Genomic DNA, 17,750 nt, shown 5'->3' on the forward strand with positions numbered 1-17,750 from the left:
CCTTAAGCGAGTCATGCAAACAGATCTCCATCCTCTCTGACATGTACACTTGTGGGTTTCAGAGTTGCCATCTTCTTGCAGCAGTTCTCTCCTTCAGGATCTGTGGTGCACTGCTCCCAGTCTCCATGTAGTGGTTCAGGAACTGTGTGCCATACCTTGTGTCCCAGAGGCTGGAGCCTAGGGAGGCACACACCCCAGCATGGGACCCTGCCTCCAGGAGTGGGCTCCCATCCATGCAAGGTTTAAGCCCCTGCTGGGCCTGGCATCTGCCTGGTCCCATGACCACTCTCACCCATGTTGGGAGCAGGGCTGGAGGCCTAGAATGTCCAAATGCCAAAAGCCATATAGAGAGCTTGCACCAAGCTCCAAAGCAAATGAGTGACTTCTCTGTGCCAAGCATGTGAGAGCACACTTGAACGAGAAAGTTTTCTGTGCCCTTGCTTTAAAAAGGTCCTGTTGAAATTCCACGTGCACAGGAAGCCAGACGCAGTGTCTAGCTATTTCTGTGGTGCATCAACGTCTGCCATTTTTAGTAAGTGTCTTTGACTCTCTTTTAGCTGCCATTTTTAGTAAGGGCAAATGTTTCCCAGTCACACACAGGTGCACTTGCATCTGTTTTTCCAGGCCTCTGGCTCCTGCAGCTCATATAAGCAAGCACTGTATGAGCTTCCCCCACCACCAGGTTGTGAGTGAGGAGTGACTGTTATTCTGTCTCTTGGTCTCATAGTTACACTGACTTTCTTTACAGTTTGCCCTGCATGCAGCAGCCTTCTGCCACAGCTCCTTTTGGGAAGGCATGGGCTATTATATTCTACCTTTGTTATGCAATAAGCCTTAAGCACTGTGCCTTCTGCTCAATAGGCACCCTTCCAGCCACCCTGCTTTTTTGCTTTTGGGTTTCCCTCTTTTCCAGGGACCTCTGCTCTGACACCCCATTTCAGTGTCACCCAGTGAATTCAATAAAAAGGAAAAGTAAATAAATCCTGTGTAACCTGTTTGTAAGCCTTGCTCCTTGCCTAAAGCTGGGGCGTGGGCCAAGAGCTGGATCATTAGCCACTCCAAGCAGAGACTGAGAAGTCTGGCAGTAGAGAGTCCAAGAAATCTGGCACTAGGAGGACTGCATTGCCTGGGGACAGTGTTGTAAGTTCATAGACCTGGTGACTAGCACTATTAGCCTTCTTCTTCCACAGACTCCCATACTAGGTGAAGGCACACACTTGCCCTCTCATAATGAAACCAGAAAAGCCACTGGCCTTTGGGCTGCCTGTCACTACCAAACCCAATAAGCAATGACAGCAATTTAATTTTTATAGGTGCTTTATTCAGATGGCCTGTGATCCAAGAAGATGGTGGGTTCATACCCTAACAAACCATCTTCCCTTCTCTTTCCAGGCCAGGCATTTTATAACAGGGAATAAATAAGGTGCAGAGAGGGCTTTGAGTTTCAGGGGGGATTACGTGAAAGAAGTTGCAACATTCCTGTCCTGGGCAGTTAGCTGTTCCCAGGGGGTGGGTGGTCAGTCTGTCTCCCTGGAACACAAAGGCCTGGATGCTTCCACTTGTCCCCAGGTAGTAATCTTTAACAGTGCCCCAGAAGGTCGGCTGTTTTTCCCAGGAGCCAGGATGGGTCTTAACTGTAGTTTCTGAAACAAAAGCTTTAACACATACATTACTTACTAGGCTTATAACATTTTCCCTTAAACTAAAATTTTCCAACTCTTGAGTCCCCTGTCAATAATGCCTCTAAAAACTGGTTTTCCTTTATTCCCCCACTAGACCTTTTTTCTTACAACTTTGTCTGCAGAGGGAGTGGATACAGAAGGCAACAGTTGAGGGTGTCAGATGCTCTAAATTGTAAACTAGCTATGCCAAAGAGGTAGGGGTAAGAGGGTGGTGGAGAGTTCTGTGAACCCAGAACTAGGAAGATCCTAGGCCTTGACCCTTGGGCTATCTTCAAAAACCTGAATGACTTTATGCTCCTGTGGAATCTCAAACTCACCCCTGTGGTGTGATGTGATTCAATTGCCCGTGGAGAGTGAAGTTTGTGAGCTTACACTTCCTTTGTCTCAAAGATGTGGGTACAGGCAAAAGGGTAGAAGTCAGGGACCAGCAAGAGGAGGTTGGGCTGGGCAGCAAACACCAGCTCTGCATAGGAGAGTCTTCACCTCTCCTGCCCTGGCTGTCTCCACCTTTTCCTCCAGAAAGATCCATGTCAAGGCTTAGCCAAGTACAGAAAAGAAAAAAAACATTCTATACTCAGCTATAAACAACAAAAAGGGACAAAACCCCCATGCTAAAACTAAAATTACAATAAAAATGTTAACTTCATGACTTTCAACTTAAAAAAATACAACAAATGAAACAGTTGGTGATATGGTCCTTAGCCTCAACTCACTGGGGCTGAAGCCAGGCTCAGTGGTGGCTACTCTACTGGGAGCCAGGAGGTTTTCACAGAACACTGCTCAAGTCACCATGAGGCCCCTTTCCCTGCTTCTCTTTTTCTTTTCTTTCTTCTCTTGATTTAAATGGGTAAGAAGAAGGAAGGGGAACTTTTGTAAGCTTCTGATACAAGGCCTCTGAGAAAATGTGTAAGTGTCCTATGGGATCACTTAGCAGAGATCGGTTGGATAAGTAAAGGGCAGGCTGTTAAGTGACAGGGAATGCAAAGGGAACAAAATAAAATAGAAATAGACAGACACCCAGCACAGGGTGCCCCACAAAGCCTCTCTTGCCTCTAGGAGCAGAGGCTGGGGAGGAGGACTGAGGGGCACCTTTCCCTGGCTTCCATGTCCCTCTGTGCAGCCAGAGTCCCTCCATAGAGGGATTTGTAATGGGGTCCAGAACTCAGAGCATCCAGGAAATATTAAAAATATAGGATGTCCTCAACCCCACAAGTCTGAAATGGGGGATGGGACACAAGGAGCAGGGCCTTTGAGTTATTTTGCATATCAACAGTTTTGCAAATAAACTCTAGAACAGTCATTTAACATATGTATAACTTTTAACTGGTTTCATGGATATGTTAAATGACTGTGGCTGTGCTTTGAGCCAGGGAGATAGGAGTGACTTCCACCCAAGATGTAACTGGGAGGCAACACCCTCTGGTTATGGCATCTAGTGAGAATGTGGAGATGATTGGCTCCACTCCATGGGGCCAAGCCTGCCCAGACTTACTATGGCAGCCCAGAAAAGCTGGAAAAATAAGGGAATACTGGCAGATGTAGCCATAGTGGGATGAGTCAGAAATTGGGATTCAGAAGAAGATTGGCGCTGGGATTTAAACTGAGGCTCGATAGCCATGCAAGGGAGAACTCTGTGGCTTTGGTGAGAGGTCAGAACTATGTGACTTTGGGGCTCTGTTTGCCAGGCAGCTTAGGAAGCTGGAAAGCAAGATATAGCAGCAATGCAGAGCTTTGTTAGCAGTTTGGAAGAATGCAGGAGAGACGTTGAGGGAAGGAAAGGGGTGAAAGGACTCTTGCTGGTGGGCCATGAGTAGGTGCCACATGGTTTTGAATTAAGAACTGGAGACTGTGGCAGCATGCAGCTGATGATGCTGGGAACCACGGAGGTCTGCCAGTTGAGCATGGATCACTGGGAAGAATGGGGGGCTACCTGAGTCATGCATGGACTTCTATTTCTTTTCCTGAGGTATGGTACCCTGGACTGGGCAAAGCGGGGAAGGAAAGACTGTTTGTGCTTGTGGGTGTTTTAAGGGACTTTGGGATTTTAATGACCACATTAAGTCATTATTCTGTGTAACTTTTTGAATAAATAGTTCCTTTGCTTTCATCAACCTCTGGCATTGAGAGCTATAATTCCCTGGTGGCGGGCAAGGTGAACCTAGTACAGGGGGACCCCGGGAGAGGGGGGGTTCCATTCGGTAATAGTATATAATTCCCCACCACACTAAGGTCTCTGGCTTCCCCCTCAAGCCCAGGGTGATAAATAGCAAGAGGCTCTTCAAAGGCTGTGTATTTTCATGCCTCCACTGTTTCCACATCTTTGTTCTAAGTTTCTCTTTCTCTCCCTCAGGGCCCAAGGACTCTGTGGCTAACTCATTCCCCCAGTGGAGGATGCAAGGTGGAGGAGGCGCACTAGACCTGCCTCTGCTTCTTTCCAATCACAATGGTAAAATATACTTTCTTGAGATTATTTTAAAAACATGGGGAGAGAGAAAAGGAGAAAGAAGGAATAGTGGTGGCAAGTAGCTTGAGAGGGGTAAGTGTGAGCACTGGGCAGGTAGAATGGGCTGCTAACCCTGGTGGGTGGTGCTCCTGAAGCAGAGGGATCTCTTGAGATGAATCCAGGTGCAAGCTAGTTGCCTCTCACTAACCACCTACCTTAGATTACCTTGGAGCAGATTTCATTTCCTGAGAGGAAATGGGCTGCTTGCTGGTCAGCTTGGGGCCAGAGCTATCTTTACTGGTTTCTTGGCAACCACCTCACATGGGTGGCTGAGCCATAGCCTTTCTTGTTTTTAGCAGCAGTGCGGAATATGATGGCAGGCTTGGTGGTACAGTCAGTGTGGGCATTGGAGAGGCTGAAGGGCTGTAGGACACAAGAGGCACTGGGTCCATAGTAAACTCACATAAAGGCCTGCTGGCCTTGGGTGGAGCTCTTGGGCTTGCCAGTGTCCTGTGAGCTTTGGATGGCCAGGTACACAGAGTACATGATGATCTTATAGGGGATCACAGAGAGTATGTCATTAGGAAGACTGCATGGCCTAGGGACAATGCTGTAAATTCATAGACCCAGTGACTGGTGCTGTCAGCTTGCTCCTTCTATAGACTTCCATCCTTGGTGAAGACACATACTAGCCCTCTCAGACTACCTCTGAATACAAGTTACTTTAAAAAAATATTTTAATTATTTATTTTTAGAGAGAGGGGAAGGGCAGGAAAAAGGAAGAGAAACATTGATGTGAGGGAGAAACATCAGTTAATTGGTTGCCTCTTACGTGCCTTGACAGGGGACCGACCCTGCAATCCAGGCATGTACCCTGACCAGGAACCCAACCAGTACTTTTCATTTTGTGGATGAAAACCTATCAACTGAGCCACACTGGTCAGGGCACCAACTGGACTGCTTCTGATTTTAATGGCATGGGGGTCCCTGGGAAACCAGGCAGACCATTTTAAAGGCTGAGATCTTGCTGAAGGATCCCCAGCCACAGACATTGATAATGACAACACAATACCTATAGGCTGTGCAGGGCTGCAGTTCTTGCTTCTTCAGCTGGTTATAGTCTGGAACAGTGCCCAAGGCATCATCAGATGGGACAGACAGCATTACATCAGTGTCCTTAATGACCCCTACATCAAACCACTGATTCTCTTTCTTTACAGTCTTTGCTGGGCAAAGTCTAGCTTCAAGCCAGGTACTCAATGCCATTGGCTACCTCAGTCAGGGTAGCAACAGCCTACAGTTTTACAGGACTGGCTCCCACAACTGGCTGGGGGTCCACAGACATGTTGGAAGGAGTCAGTTTCTTGGTGATTGTGAAGGGCAAGAAGGCCATGGTGCTGGGGACAGCCTAGCTAGCTTGTGAGGCAGTTGCTTTCAATAGTCAGGGAGTTGACGCTGTTGGCAGGGCCCAGGGCCTCTGTGGGAAGGTTGTGGTGCTACTGCTGGGCCTGTGCCTCCTGCAGCTGCTGCTGCTGCACCAGGGTGGCCAGTTCCTATGGTGTCAGTGAAATAAGAGTGGTGGTAGCCTTGGCCCTGGCCATGGCCTAGCTCTACCTCTGTCACGGCTGTTGCCACCTTGGATGTGTTCATGGATTCCCAGGTGCTCATTACAGCCTGCTGTCCAGCCTGGAGCACAGCCTGGGTGGTCAGGGCCTGGGCTTCCTCTGTGTCTGCAGCCTGGGCAGCTGCTTTGGCAGTAGCAGTCACCACCAGCTCCTTAGGGGTATTAACATGAGGGTGGCAGTGCCTGCCTGGGTTTCAGCCATCAGCTTTTGGGGAAGTAACAACTGGTTTATTTTAGACTGTGTGGGTGAAGGTGGCTGGACAACTACAATGGCCAGTTGGCAGGCTCCTAGTTTGAAGATGGGTCCCCTGTACTGCTCAGGGCCACAGCAGCCTAGAGCTCAGGGGTCTGGGAGGCTGACAGGACTTCAACAGATTTACTCATTGGGTCTGGAGGCAGGCTGTAGGAGTGTTTATAGTGGTCATAGAGTTCTTCTAGGGGAAGCACAAAGCACAGCTTGTGTCAGCATGGAGGATATAACCCACTAGGGGACTAGAGCTGGTGATGTTCACATTGTCACCCTGGGTGCTCTCTACCTCTCCCTGGTCACTGGAAGCAGTGGGAAATCTTTGTTTGAACTCCTGTTGGAGGTGATGGTGGTATCTGTGTGCGTGGTGCCTGTCCCATGTATCTCACAGGGTGGGGGATAGTGAGGATTGGAATATACCCTCTGGAGAATGGAACCAGCAATGAAGTACAAGCCTGGGGAACAATGGTAGGTGATACTGTCCCTTCCAACCCAAACACTATGGTCTGTGGGAGGGGTTGGTGTGAAGGAGTAGGGCAGTGCTAGTGGAAGTGATTGGGTACATCTCACAGGGGTCATTGGCAAGGGACCACTGCCCATCCTAGGGCTTTCCTGCACCCGTACACAAGGTGATGGTAGTGGGTATACAGGTGGTGCCCATTTATTGCGTCTCTCACAGTGCATTGGAGCAGTCTTGAGTCACCATGGCCAAGGAGAACAGGAGCACCTCCAGTGCTGTCACAGTCACAGCAGTGCTAGTTAAGCTCCTGCAGGGGTGGGGAATCCCCACACCTCAACAGGCTCCCCAAGAACGTCATTCTTTTTTCTTTACTAGTGTTTTCTCCCTTAATTACTATTGCTTACCATTAAAAACACCGAGAGAAATGTAGATCAAGAAATGAACACCATACCATAAATTGATTAGGACTGAAAGGATGTTTACAATGTAATGAAAAAGAATTCTTAATGAGACTAAGGTAAATGTTAAGGTTCAAAAAGCAACTACATTTCCTGTAGATTTCTGTACAATACATATTTGTTTGGAGTGGAAATGTGTAGCTCAATTCTGTAAGAACACTTAATACAGTAGTGTTTTGTTAAAAAACATGGCAAATCATTATTTTACTGACATTTAAACATTGGTTGCTGATATCATACTCATACAGCCAATATGCTGTTTTAATCCTATGATAATTCTTAGATGCATTTTTCCTATTTTTTGTCAATTTTAATAAGATTATTTTCCCCATGACTTATGATATAAATTTGTAAAACAGTTAAATACATCTGACTATTTACCTACCAGGGAATCACATTAAGCTTTGTAATTGCCACTTAAAACCATTCCTTTTTATTTTTTTCACAGCTTGTACTTTTATATTTTAAATTTTTTCACATTTTTTTAATGTACAGTTGTCTCCATTCCCCCCCCACCACTCCCTCCCACACCAGTCATCCTAACTTCCCACCCTTGATCCTACCCCACTTTAGATTTGTCCATGTGTCCAAAGTTGTTCTTTACAACCCTTCCCACTTTTCCACCCATTATCCCCTCCTACCTGTCCTCTGGTTACTGTCAGTTTGTTCTTTATTTCAATGTCTCTGGTTATATTTTGCTTGTTTGTTTGTTTTGTTGATTAGGGTCCACTTAAAGGTGAGGTCATATGGTATTTGTCTCTCACTGCCTGGCTTATTTCACTTAGCATAGTTCTCTCCAGATCCATCCATGCTGTCTCAAAGGGTAGGAGCTCCTTCTTTCTTTCTGTTGCATAGTATTCCATTGTGTATATGTACCACAGTTTTTTGATCTACTCATTTACTGATGGGCACTTAGGCTACTTTCAGCATTTGGCTATTATAAATTGTGCTTCTATGAACATTGGGCCGCATAGGTTCTTTTGAACTATTGTTTCAAGATTCTTAGGGTATAGTCCCAGCATTGGAATTGCTGGGTCAAAAGGCAGTTCCATTTTTAGTTTTCTGAGAAAATTCCATACTGTTTCCAAAGTAGCTGCACCAGTCTGCATTCCCAACAACAAGGTACTAGGGTCCCTTTTCTCCACAACCTCACCAGCACTTGTTTGTTGATTTGGTTATGATGGCCATTCTGATCTGTGTGAAGAAACCTATTCCTTTTTAAATGCAAACATCCATATGGAATTTAAGGCAACTTATTTCCAAATAGAAATACACTTTTGTTGCTCTGTTTTATTCCTTTGGAAAAACACTTTGGGCAGTGATCATACATGTGCCTGAGAAATCTTATGAAGGCATTACCACTTTAAAAAAAGCCACTATTTTCCTTAGAAAGAAGGTGATTTTATTATCTCACAGTTCCCTTTTAATATCTTCCACCTCATGATTCATGACATATCCTCAAAGGATATGTTACTTTCATATCCTTATTGTTATTCATGTTATTCAGTAACATGAATAAGGATTCATGTTACTATTCACGAACTTCAAAATTATAGGTTTACTATTCTTGATTAAAAAAAACATTAGTAAACATCTATAGTAAGTCAGCCTGATTAACAAAAATTTGAAAAATTGTTGGTCTGACATTAACCACTTCAAAAATAAAGTCAGCTAAGCAGAACTGTTCTCTTATCCACATGGCATTTGGCTTAGTTTTAACTGCCTAAAAGTGTCATTCATTTATTCTGTTCATCCAAACATATTTACCGAGCATCTGCTATGTGCTAGGTAGTGCACTAGAGCTTGGGACTTAAAGGCAGGTAAAACATAACAGTGGTATTCAGGGTGTCACAGTCTGAAGAAATGGTTATTTTACTGTTTTTGTTAATGATAAAACCACACATTCAAATCAATTTTAATTGTAGGCACAGATGCAGCTTAGATAATGACCATTTATTGCCCATTCACTGAAACAGAATAGCACTGTACAGGAAGAACAGAACTCTGAAATTATATTCAACCATTGGAGTAGAGCAGGTGTTTGGGGTACACAAACAGTTGCAGGTGCTGAGAGGAAATCCAGCATTGTAGGCAAAAATGGTATCTAGAATTTCTGTTAGTAAGTAGGCAAGCAATCATTTCCAGAGGGTCCAAAACAGTAATCAGTGAGAATGTGCTGTGAGAGAATTAAACATCAATAATATATGCTGTCCAGGCAGGAAAGTAAGCAGTTGTCATTCAAGAAATATGCCAGCATATCTTGAAGTGAGCAAGGTATGTATTTTTTTTTTATGGTTTTAATTTTTTTTACAATTTTTTTTAAATTTTAATTTTGTATTGTTACTCAATTACAGTCGTGTGCCTTTTCTCCCCATCCCTCCACCCCACCACAGCTGAACCCCCCTCCCTCCCCCACCTCCACCCTCACCCCCCATCCTGTCCATGTATCCTTCACAGTAGCTCCTGCACTCCTCTCTCCTCACTGTACACTCCCCAGTCACCCCTGCCCATTGTTAGATTGTTCTTAACTTCAATGTCTCTGGTTATATTTTGTTTGATTTTTACTCTTGTTAATTATGTTCCAGTTAAAGGTGAGATCATATGGTATTTGTCCCTCACCACCTGGATTATTTCACTTAGCATAATGCTCTCCAGTTCCATCCATGCTGTTGCAAAGGGTATAAACTCCTTCTTTCTCTCTGCTGCATAGAATTCCATTGTGTAAATATACCATAGTTTTTGGATCCACTCGTTTGCAGATGGGCACATCGGTTGCTTCCAGTACTTGGCTATTGTAAATTGTGCTGCTATGAAAATTGGGGTGCATAGGTTCTTTTGGACTGGTGTTTCAGGGGTCTTAGGCTATAATCCCAGCAGTGGAATTGCTGGGTCAAAGGGCAGCTCCATTTTTAGTTTTCTGAGGAAATTCCATACTGTTTTCCACAGTGGCCTCACCAGTCTGCATTGCCACCAACAGTGCACTAGGGTTCCCTTTTCTCCACATCCTCTCCAACATTTATTTGTGGATTTCTTTATCTTGCCAACTCTGACTGGTGTGAAGTGGTATCTCATTGTGGTTTTAATTAGCATCTCTCTGATGGCTAGTGATGCTGAGCATCTTTTCATATGTCTCTGGGCCCTCTGTATGTCTTCCTCGGAGAAGTGTCTGTTCAAGTCCTTTGCCCATTTTTTAATTGGGTTGTTTGTCTTCCTGGAGTGGAGTTGTGTGAGTTCTTTATATATTTTGGAGATCAGGCCCTTGTCTGAGGTATCATTACCAAATATGTTTTGCCATACTGTTGGTTCTCTTTGTAATTTGGTGCTGTTTTCTTTAGCCATGCAGAAGCTTTTTACGTTGATGAGGTCCCATTTGTTTATTCTTTCCTTTATGTCCCTTGCTTTAGGGGACATGTCTGTGAGGATGTTGCTGCCTGGAATGTCTGAGATTTTCCTGCCAATGTTTTCGTCTAGGACTTTTATGGTGTTACAACTTATATTTAAGTCTTTTATCCATCTTGAGTTTATTTTTGTGTATGGCGTAAGTTGGTGATCGAGTTTCATTTTTTTGCACGTAGCTGTCCAGATCTCCCAACACCGTCTATGGAAGAGGCTATTTTTGCTCCAGTTTATGCTCCTGCCTCCTTTGTCAAATATTAATTGACCGTAAAGACTGCAGTTTATTTCTGGGCTCTCTGTTCTGTTCCAGTGGTCCATGTGCCTGTTTTTATGCCAGTACCAGGCTGTTTTGATGACAGTGGCCTTGTAATACAGTTTGATATCAGGTATTGTGATCCCTCCTGCTTTGTTCTTCTTTCTCAAAATTGCTGCTGCTATTCGGGGTCGTTTATGGTTCCATATAAATTTCTGCAATGTTTGTTCTATATCTGAGAAATATGTCACGGGTACTCTAATAAGGATTGCATTGAATCTATAAATTGCTTTGGGTAGTATGGCCATTTTGATGATGTTAATTCTTCCAATCCATGAGCATGGTACATGCTTCCATTTGTTTGTGTCTTCCTGAATTTCTTTCTTCAGTGTTGTGTAGTTTTTTGAGTACAGGTCTTTTACCTCCTTGGTTAGGTTTATTCCTAGGTAGTTTATTTTTCTCGTTGCTATATCGAATGGGATTTTTTTCCTGATTTCTGTTTCTGCTGTTTCATTGTTGGTATAAAGGAATGCCTTTGAATTCTGAGTATTGACTTTGTATCCAGCTGTTTTGCCAAATTCATTTATTAGGTCAAGTAGTTTTTGGTGGAGTTTATAGGATTTTCCATGTACACTGTCATGTCATCTGCAAACAGTGACAGTTTAATTTCCTCCTTTCCAATTTGGATGCCTTTTATTGCTTTTTCTTGTCTGATCGCTGTGGCTAGGACTTCCAATACTATGTGGAATAGAAGTGGTGAGAAAGGGCATCCTTGGCTTCTTCCTGATATTAGTGGGAAAGCTCTAAGTTTTTGTCCACTGAGTATGATGTTGGCTGTAGGTCTCTCATTTATGGCCTTTATTATGTTGAGGAATGCTCCCTTTATTTCCACTTTGCTTAGTGTTTTTATCATAAATTGGTGCTGTATCTTATCAAATGCTTTTTCTGCATCTATTGATATGATCATGTGATTTTTGTCTTTGCTGTTGTTGATGTGATGTATTATGTTTATTGATTTGCGAATATTGTACCACCATTGCATCCCTGGGATGAATCCCACTTGGTCATGGTGTATGATCTTTTTAATGTATTGCTGGATGTGGTTTGCCAAAATTTTGTTGAGAATTTTAGCATCTATGTTCATCAGCAATATTGGCCTTAAGTTTTCTTTCTTTGTTGTGTGTTTATCTGGTTTTGAGATTAGGATGATGCTGGCTTCATAAAAAGAGTTTGGGAGCCTTCCATCAGTTTGGATTTTTTCAAATAGTCTGTGAAGGATACGGGTTAGCTCTTCCTTAAATGCTTTGTAGAATTCTCCTGGGAAACCATCTGGTCCAGGGCTTTTGTGTGTTGGGAGTTTTTTGATGACTGCTTCAATTTCGTCTGCTGTTATTGGTCTGTTCAGGTTTTCTGCTTCTTCTTCATTCAGTTTTGGAAGATTATATTTTTCTAGAAATGTGTCCATTTCATCTAGGTTTTCAAATTTCTTGGCATACAGTTCTTCATAGTAATTTCTTACAATCCTTTGTATTTCTGTGGTATCAGTTGTAATCTCTCCTCTTTCATTTCTAATTGTGTTTATTTGGATCCTCTCTCTTTTTTTCTTGATGAGCCTACTTAAAGGCTCGTCCTGTTTATCTTTTCAAAGAACCAGCTCCTGGATTCATTGATCCTTAGAATTGTGCTTTCAGTCTCTATGTCATTTAACTCTGCTCTGATCTTTGTTATTCCTTCCTTCTGCTTGCTCTGTGCTGTGTTTGTTGTTGTTCCTTGAGTTCTTGTAGGTGTAGGGTTAGGTTGTTTGTTTGAAATTTTTCTATCTTTTGATGTAGGCCTGTATTGCTATGAACTTCCCTCTCAGGACTGCCTTTGCTGTGTCCCATAGGTTTTGGGTTGTTGTAAGTTCATTTTCATTTGTTTCCAGAAAGTTTTTGATTTCTTCCCTAATCTCGTTCTTGACCCATTCATTGTTTAATAGCATGCTATTCAGTTTCCATGATTTTGAATGTTTTGGGTTTTTTCATTTGGGGTTGGTTTCTAGTTTCAGTCCCTTGTGGTTAGAGAAAATGCTTGATATGATTTCAATGTTCTTGAATTTGTTTAGGCTTGCTTTGTGTCATATCATGTGGTCTATCATTGAACGAGTTCCATGTACACTTGAAAAGAATGTGTATTTTGCTTCTTTGGGATGTAAAGCTCTCTATATATCAGTTGAGTCCATTTCATCTAGGGCATCATTCAATGCCACAGTATCTTTGTTGATATTTTGCTTGGAAGATCTGTCCAATTTTGACAGTGGGGTGTTAAAATCCCCTACTATAATTGTGTTGCTGTCAAAATCTTTCTAGAAGTCCTCCAAGGTTTTTTATGTATTTGGGTGCTCCTATGTTGGGTGCATATATATTTACAATGTTTATGTCTTCTTGGTGGATTCTTCCTTTGAGTATTATGAAGTGACCTTCTGGGTCTCTCTTTATGACCCTTATTTCGAAGTCTATTTTATCTGAAATGAGTATTGCTACCCCTGCTTTTTTTTTCCTGTCCATTTGCTTGGAAAATTTGTTCCCAGACCTTCACTTTCAGTCTGTTTAAGTCTTTTGTCCTGAGATGGGTCTCTTGTAGGCAGCATATGTGTGGGTCATGTTTTCTTATCCATTCAGCTATCCTATGTCTTTTGATTGGAGCATTTGAATCATTTACATTTAAGGTTATTATTGATAGGTAGTTATTCATTGCCATTTTTTCCTACCTGTGTTCCTCTGTCTTTCTCTTTTCCTTCCTTTCCTTAAAGCAGTCCCTTTAGCATCTCTTGCAGAGCTGATTTGGTGGAAGTGTATTCTTTTAGACTTCTTTTGTCTGGGAAACTCTTTATTTGGCCTTCTATCTTGATTGAGAGCCTTGGTGGGTAAAGTCGTCTTGGTTGCAGGCCTCTGGTTCTCAGTACTTGAAATATTTTTTGCCATTCTCTTCTGGCTTGGAGCATTTCCAGTGAGAAGTCAGTTGCTAACCTTATTGGGGCTCCCTTGTATGTTACTTCCTGTTTCTCCCTTGCTGCCTTTAAGATCCTCTCTTTGTCTTAGAATGCTGCCATTTTAATTATGATGTGTCTTGCAGTAGGTCTCTTTGGGTTCCTCTTGCTTGGGACTCTCTGTGATTCCTGGATTTGGGTACTTTTTCTCTCCTCAGATTAGGGAAATTTCCCATCATTACTTTTTCAAACAGGTTTTCTATCCCTTGCTCTTCTTCTTCTCCTTCTGGTATGCTTATTATACGGATATTGTGACGTTTCATGTTGTCCTGCATTTCCCTTTATCCCTCTTCATTCTTTCTGAGCCTCTTTTCCTTTTCTTGCTCTTTCTGGGTGTCTTTTTCTACTTTGTCCTCCAGCTCGCTGATCCGATACTCTGCTTCATCAAGTCTGCTTTTCGTTCATTCTACTGTGTTCTTCAATTCAGAAATTGTATTCTTCATTTCCGCTTGGCCCTTGTTGATAGTTTCTATTTCCTTTTTGATGTTAATATAGGTTGCAGTGAGTTCATTGTAGTTTCCCTGTAGTTTCTGGTAGTTTTCTGTGAGCACAGAGAGCTCAGTGAGCTTCCTGATAACCATTGCTTTGAACTCAGTATCTGATAGTTGACTTGTCTCTTTTTCAGTTTGCATTCTTTCTGAGACTTCCTCCTTTCCTTTAATTTGGGGATTGTTTCTTTGTCTTCCCATTGTTTGTGAGACTCTTCTTGTTAGTCTCTGCTTCTTAAATGTTCTATTCTGACTCCGTGGGTTTATGGTATGAAGTTCTATGGTAGAATGCCAATGGGATTCAGTGGTGGTGTCACCTTAATCTCCTGGGCTCAGTGGTCTTGAGCTGACGTTTATGGGTGTAACACAGTCTAACTCTGATCTTTTCAGCACTCCAGGTTTTCTAGTCTCACCTGTGTGTAAAAGAGAAAGGGTGGGGGGAGAGAAGAAAAAAAAAAAGAAGGGAAGGAGGGAAAAAGGGTATAGAAAAGGAAAGGAAGGAAGGAAGAAGGAATAAAGAAAGATCGGAGGCAGGATAAGAAGGAATTTTTTAACAAAAATTAAAACAAAAGAATAAATAATAGAAGGCAGGAAGAAGGAATAAAAAAGGTAAAGGATGGAAGGAAGAAGGAATAAAAAAAGAAAGAAGGACAGAAAGGAAGAAAGAATTCAGGGGGAAAGGGGGAAAGAAAAAACAAAAAAGTCTTCTGCTGGCTCTAAACCGGTTAGGTTAGTTCTCCTGGTCTTCCTGTGTGTGGAACTGGAGGGGGTGGTTGGAAGGATTGGTTTCACTTTTCTCCCTTCCTGAGTCACACTCTTAGCTGTTCTTCAGCCTCCAATCCAGTTCCTCAGGGTCCTTCTGCTCCCTACTAGGCCTTTAGTTCACCAGTTGTGCTGTCCTTGAGTTGCACCAATTAGGGGCAACTCACACTCCCCCTTGTTGCTCTTTGGTGTCTTAGATGCTAGGGGCTCTGGGTGCTGCTATGGGGTAGTTCAGCCCCCTACTGGGTCGAGTCTTTCCGGGGAATGCAGTCTCCCCCAGCCCTGTAGCTCCCCTCTGCTAGGTGTTCTGCCTTCCTCCTAGAGCGCCAGTAGGCCCTGCAGGGCTCTGTGTGCAGGGGCTAGGTAGGAGTTTTTCAGAACCTGTTCTTTTAGGTGTGGCCCCTGGCAGGCAGCCAGGCTGTTGATCAGCCAATCTGCTGCTTTGGGCCTGGGTGGTGGGCTGGCTGGTCCCCAGCTCTGGGCCTGAGTTGCACAGTTGGTTGGTCTGCTGCCTTGGGCCTGTGCGTGGGGCAGCTAGCCTCTGCTCCAGGTGCGCACCCACCTGAGGTTTCAGGTGTGGGCGGCCAGCTGGGGTTTCAGTTGTGGGCCCCTAGTCCACTAATCTGGGTGCGCGCAACTGGACTTCAGGTGTGTGCTGGGGCTGGTTATCCAGCGTTCACTATCCAGGGGCTGAGGGGGGAGGGGCACCAGAGGTCAAGGCTGCTGCGGAGAGTCCTCTAACTAGCCGCTGCGTGCCTCTATTTTCTTTTTCTTTTTGAGAAATTCTTCCTATTCAAGCCCCCCTGGTCCAAACAAGCACCTGGCTGCTCACACAGCTCAGCCTGGCTCTCTCCCAAGAATCCTGCAGCAGACCCTGTGTCCGGGCTGGGGCTTCAGCTGCCCTGGTCCCCGCACAGGTCCCAGGGACCTTATTGTACTTAAGCACTCTTCTTACTGTCAGATCTTTCAATGTCCTCTATCTTAGGTCTCCAATCTTCATATGTGCTGGAATACCGTTGGCTGTTTGCTCTGCTCCTCAGATCAGCTAGGTGTTTCACTGGTGTTGAGGGGAAGTGGACTCCACTCCCAGCTATCTTGCCGCCATCTTCCCGACCCCCAAGGTATGTTTACAGAGCTGGATTGTTGGGGAAAGTTTAATCTGGGGCAGGAAGAAAGGGAAGAGTGGAAAGAATGTGCATGTGTGTAGTTCTGAGAACATTTAAAAAAATTATCTTATCTATTTATTTTTAGAGAGAGGGGAAGGGAAGGAGAAAGAGAGGGAGAGAAACATCAGTGTGTGGTTGCCTTTCACATGCCCCACACTGGGGACCCAGCCTGCCACCCAGGGATGTGCCCTGAACTGGAAATGAAACCAGCAACCCTTTGGTTCACAGACCAGCAGACAGTTATCCACTAAGCCACACCAGACAGGGCCTAAGGATGTTTTTAAAGTAGATGCTTAGTAATAGTAGATGAGGCAGAAAACTGATTAAGCCAACTGGGTCATACTCATCTTTCCTAAAGATATTTTGAAGAGTAAATTACAATGTAAATGATACACACAAAGTACTTAGAACAGTACCTCATATGTAGTGTTTAAAAATTATTAACTGTTATCATTCTTTCTATCTATCTATCTATCTATCTATCTATCTATCTATCATCTATCTATCTATCTATCTACTTGATCTACTAGGTTGTCAACAGGAATCTCATACTTAGTGTGTTCAAAACAGAACACTTGATTCCCCAGACTTGTCTGCACTTTAGTCTTCACCGTCTCTGTGTATGGCACTATTTTATTGCTAACAAAATTAGATTTTTATTTCTTCCCTATCCACATACAATCTACCAGCAAGTTCATGAAGATTCTGCTTTCAAAAAAAGTCCATATCTGAGCAACTCTTTTGCTGTTACCCAATCCAAGATACTAAGCTACACTAGTGCCTCTAAACTTGTTTCTTTTTTTACCTCTTGCTCCCTTCCAATTCATTATCACATACAAGTCACAGTAATTGTTTGAAAAGACTCCCTTATTCATGCCCTTCAGTGACTTCTCATTGCATGTAGAATAATACCTAAACACTTTTCCATGGCTCACAAGGCCCTGCTTGATTTCAAACCCACTTACCTCTCCAGGACAATATTGTCCCACTTTCCCCTTCATCTACATTGGCTGCCATTTTTCTTCCTTAAAACTGTTTTCTACCCTTCACTGACTCTGGACTTCTGCCTTGATTATGTATTTGTCTTGGAATGCTGTTTGCTAAATTCTTTGAATATTTATTTATTTATTTATTTATATGACATCACTCTTTCAACTGTTAATATTGAGCACCGTCTGCATAAAGATTTATTATATTTATATCTTTCTATGTCTATATGTATCTCTATTTCTGTATGTATGTACTTTCTTAAAAAATTAAACTGTTTTATATAGGGATTATTATCTATTTGTGGGAGTCAGTACAATTATACCTGATTGTTATGGACTCTGAAAGTAGGTAACAAGCATTAACCTTTACTTTTAATAAGCAAGAAAATACTGGAAATATTTAATCAACTTAAAGTTAAATAATCCATAATTCACAATGAAATTAACAATGAAATTGTCAAAATATATAAAAACTATAAAGAAAAAAGAGTAAAGGAAAAGAAGTTGATTCAAATGGGGATATGTAGTAGATTCAGCGAGGATGAATTGGATATGGGTGAAAGGCAAAGAGGCATCAAGCACAGTTTTGATGTTTCAAGTCTAGATGACTAGGGCAAACATACCCATCAAAAGGGTGATTGGGGACCAGTGCTACATTTGGAAGGAGGGTGCTGGGATCAGTTTAGACATGTTGATTCTACTGTAAAAGTCATCATCAAAATGTAAATGTTCAAACTGAGGCATGAAATTAAAG

The 17,750-nt window shown here is 43.0% G+C and overlaps 1 pseudogene; it reads right to left on the minus strand.

Annotated features, from left to right (window-relative positions):
- Positions 1-242: 242 nt before the first annotated feature.
- The window catches only part of LOC139441017 (host cell factor 1-like), a 47,701-nt pseudogene continuing 30,193 nt past the window's right edge, over positions 243-17,750 (minus strand).

This window comes from Desmodus rotundus, chromosome 6 (assembly GCF_022682495.2).
Source record: "Desmodus rotundus isolate HL8 chromosome 6, HLdesRot8A.1, whole genome shotgun sequence".
NCBI lineage: Eukaryota > Metazoa > Chordata > Mammalia > Chiroptera > Phyllostomidae > Desmodus > Desmodus rotundus.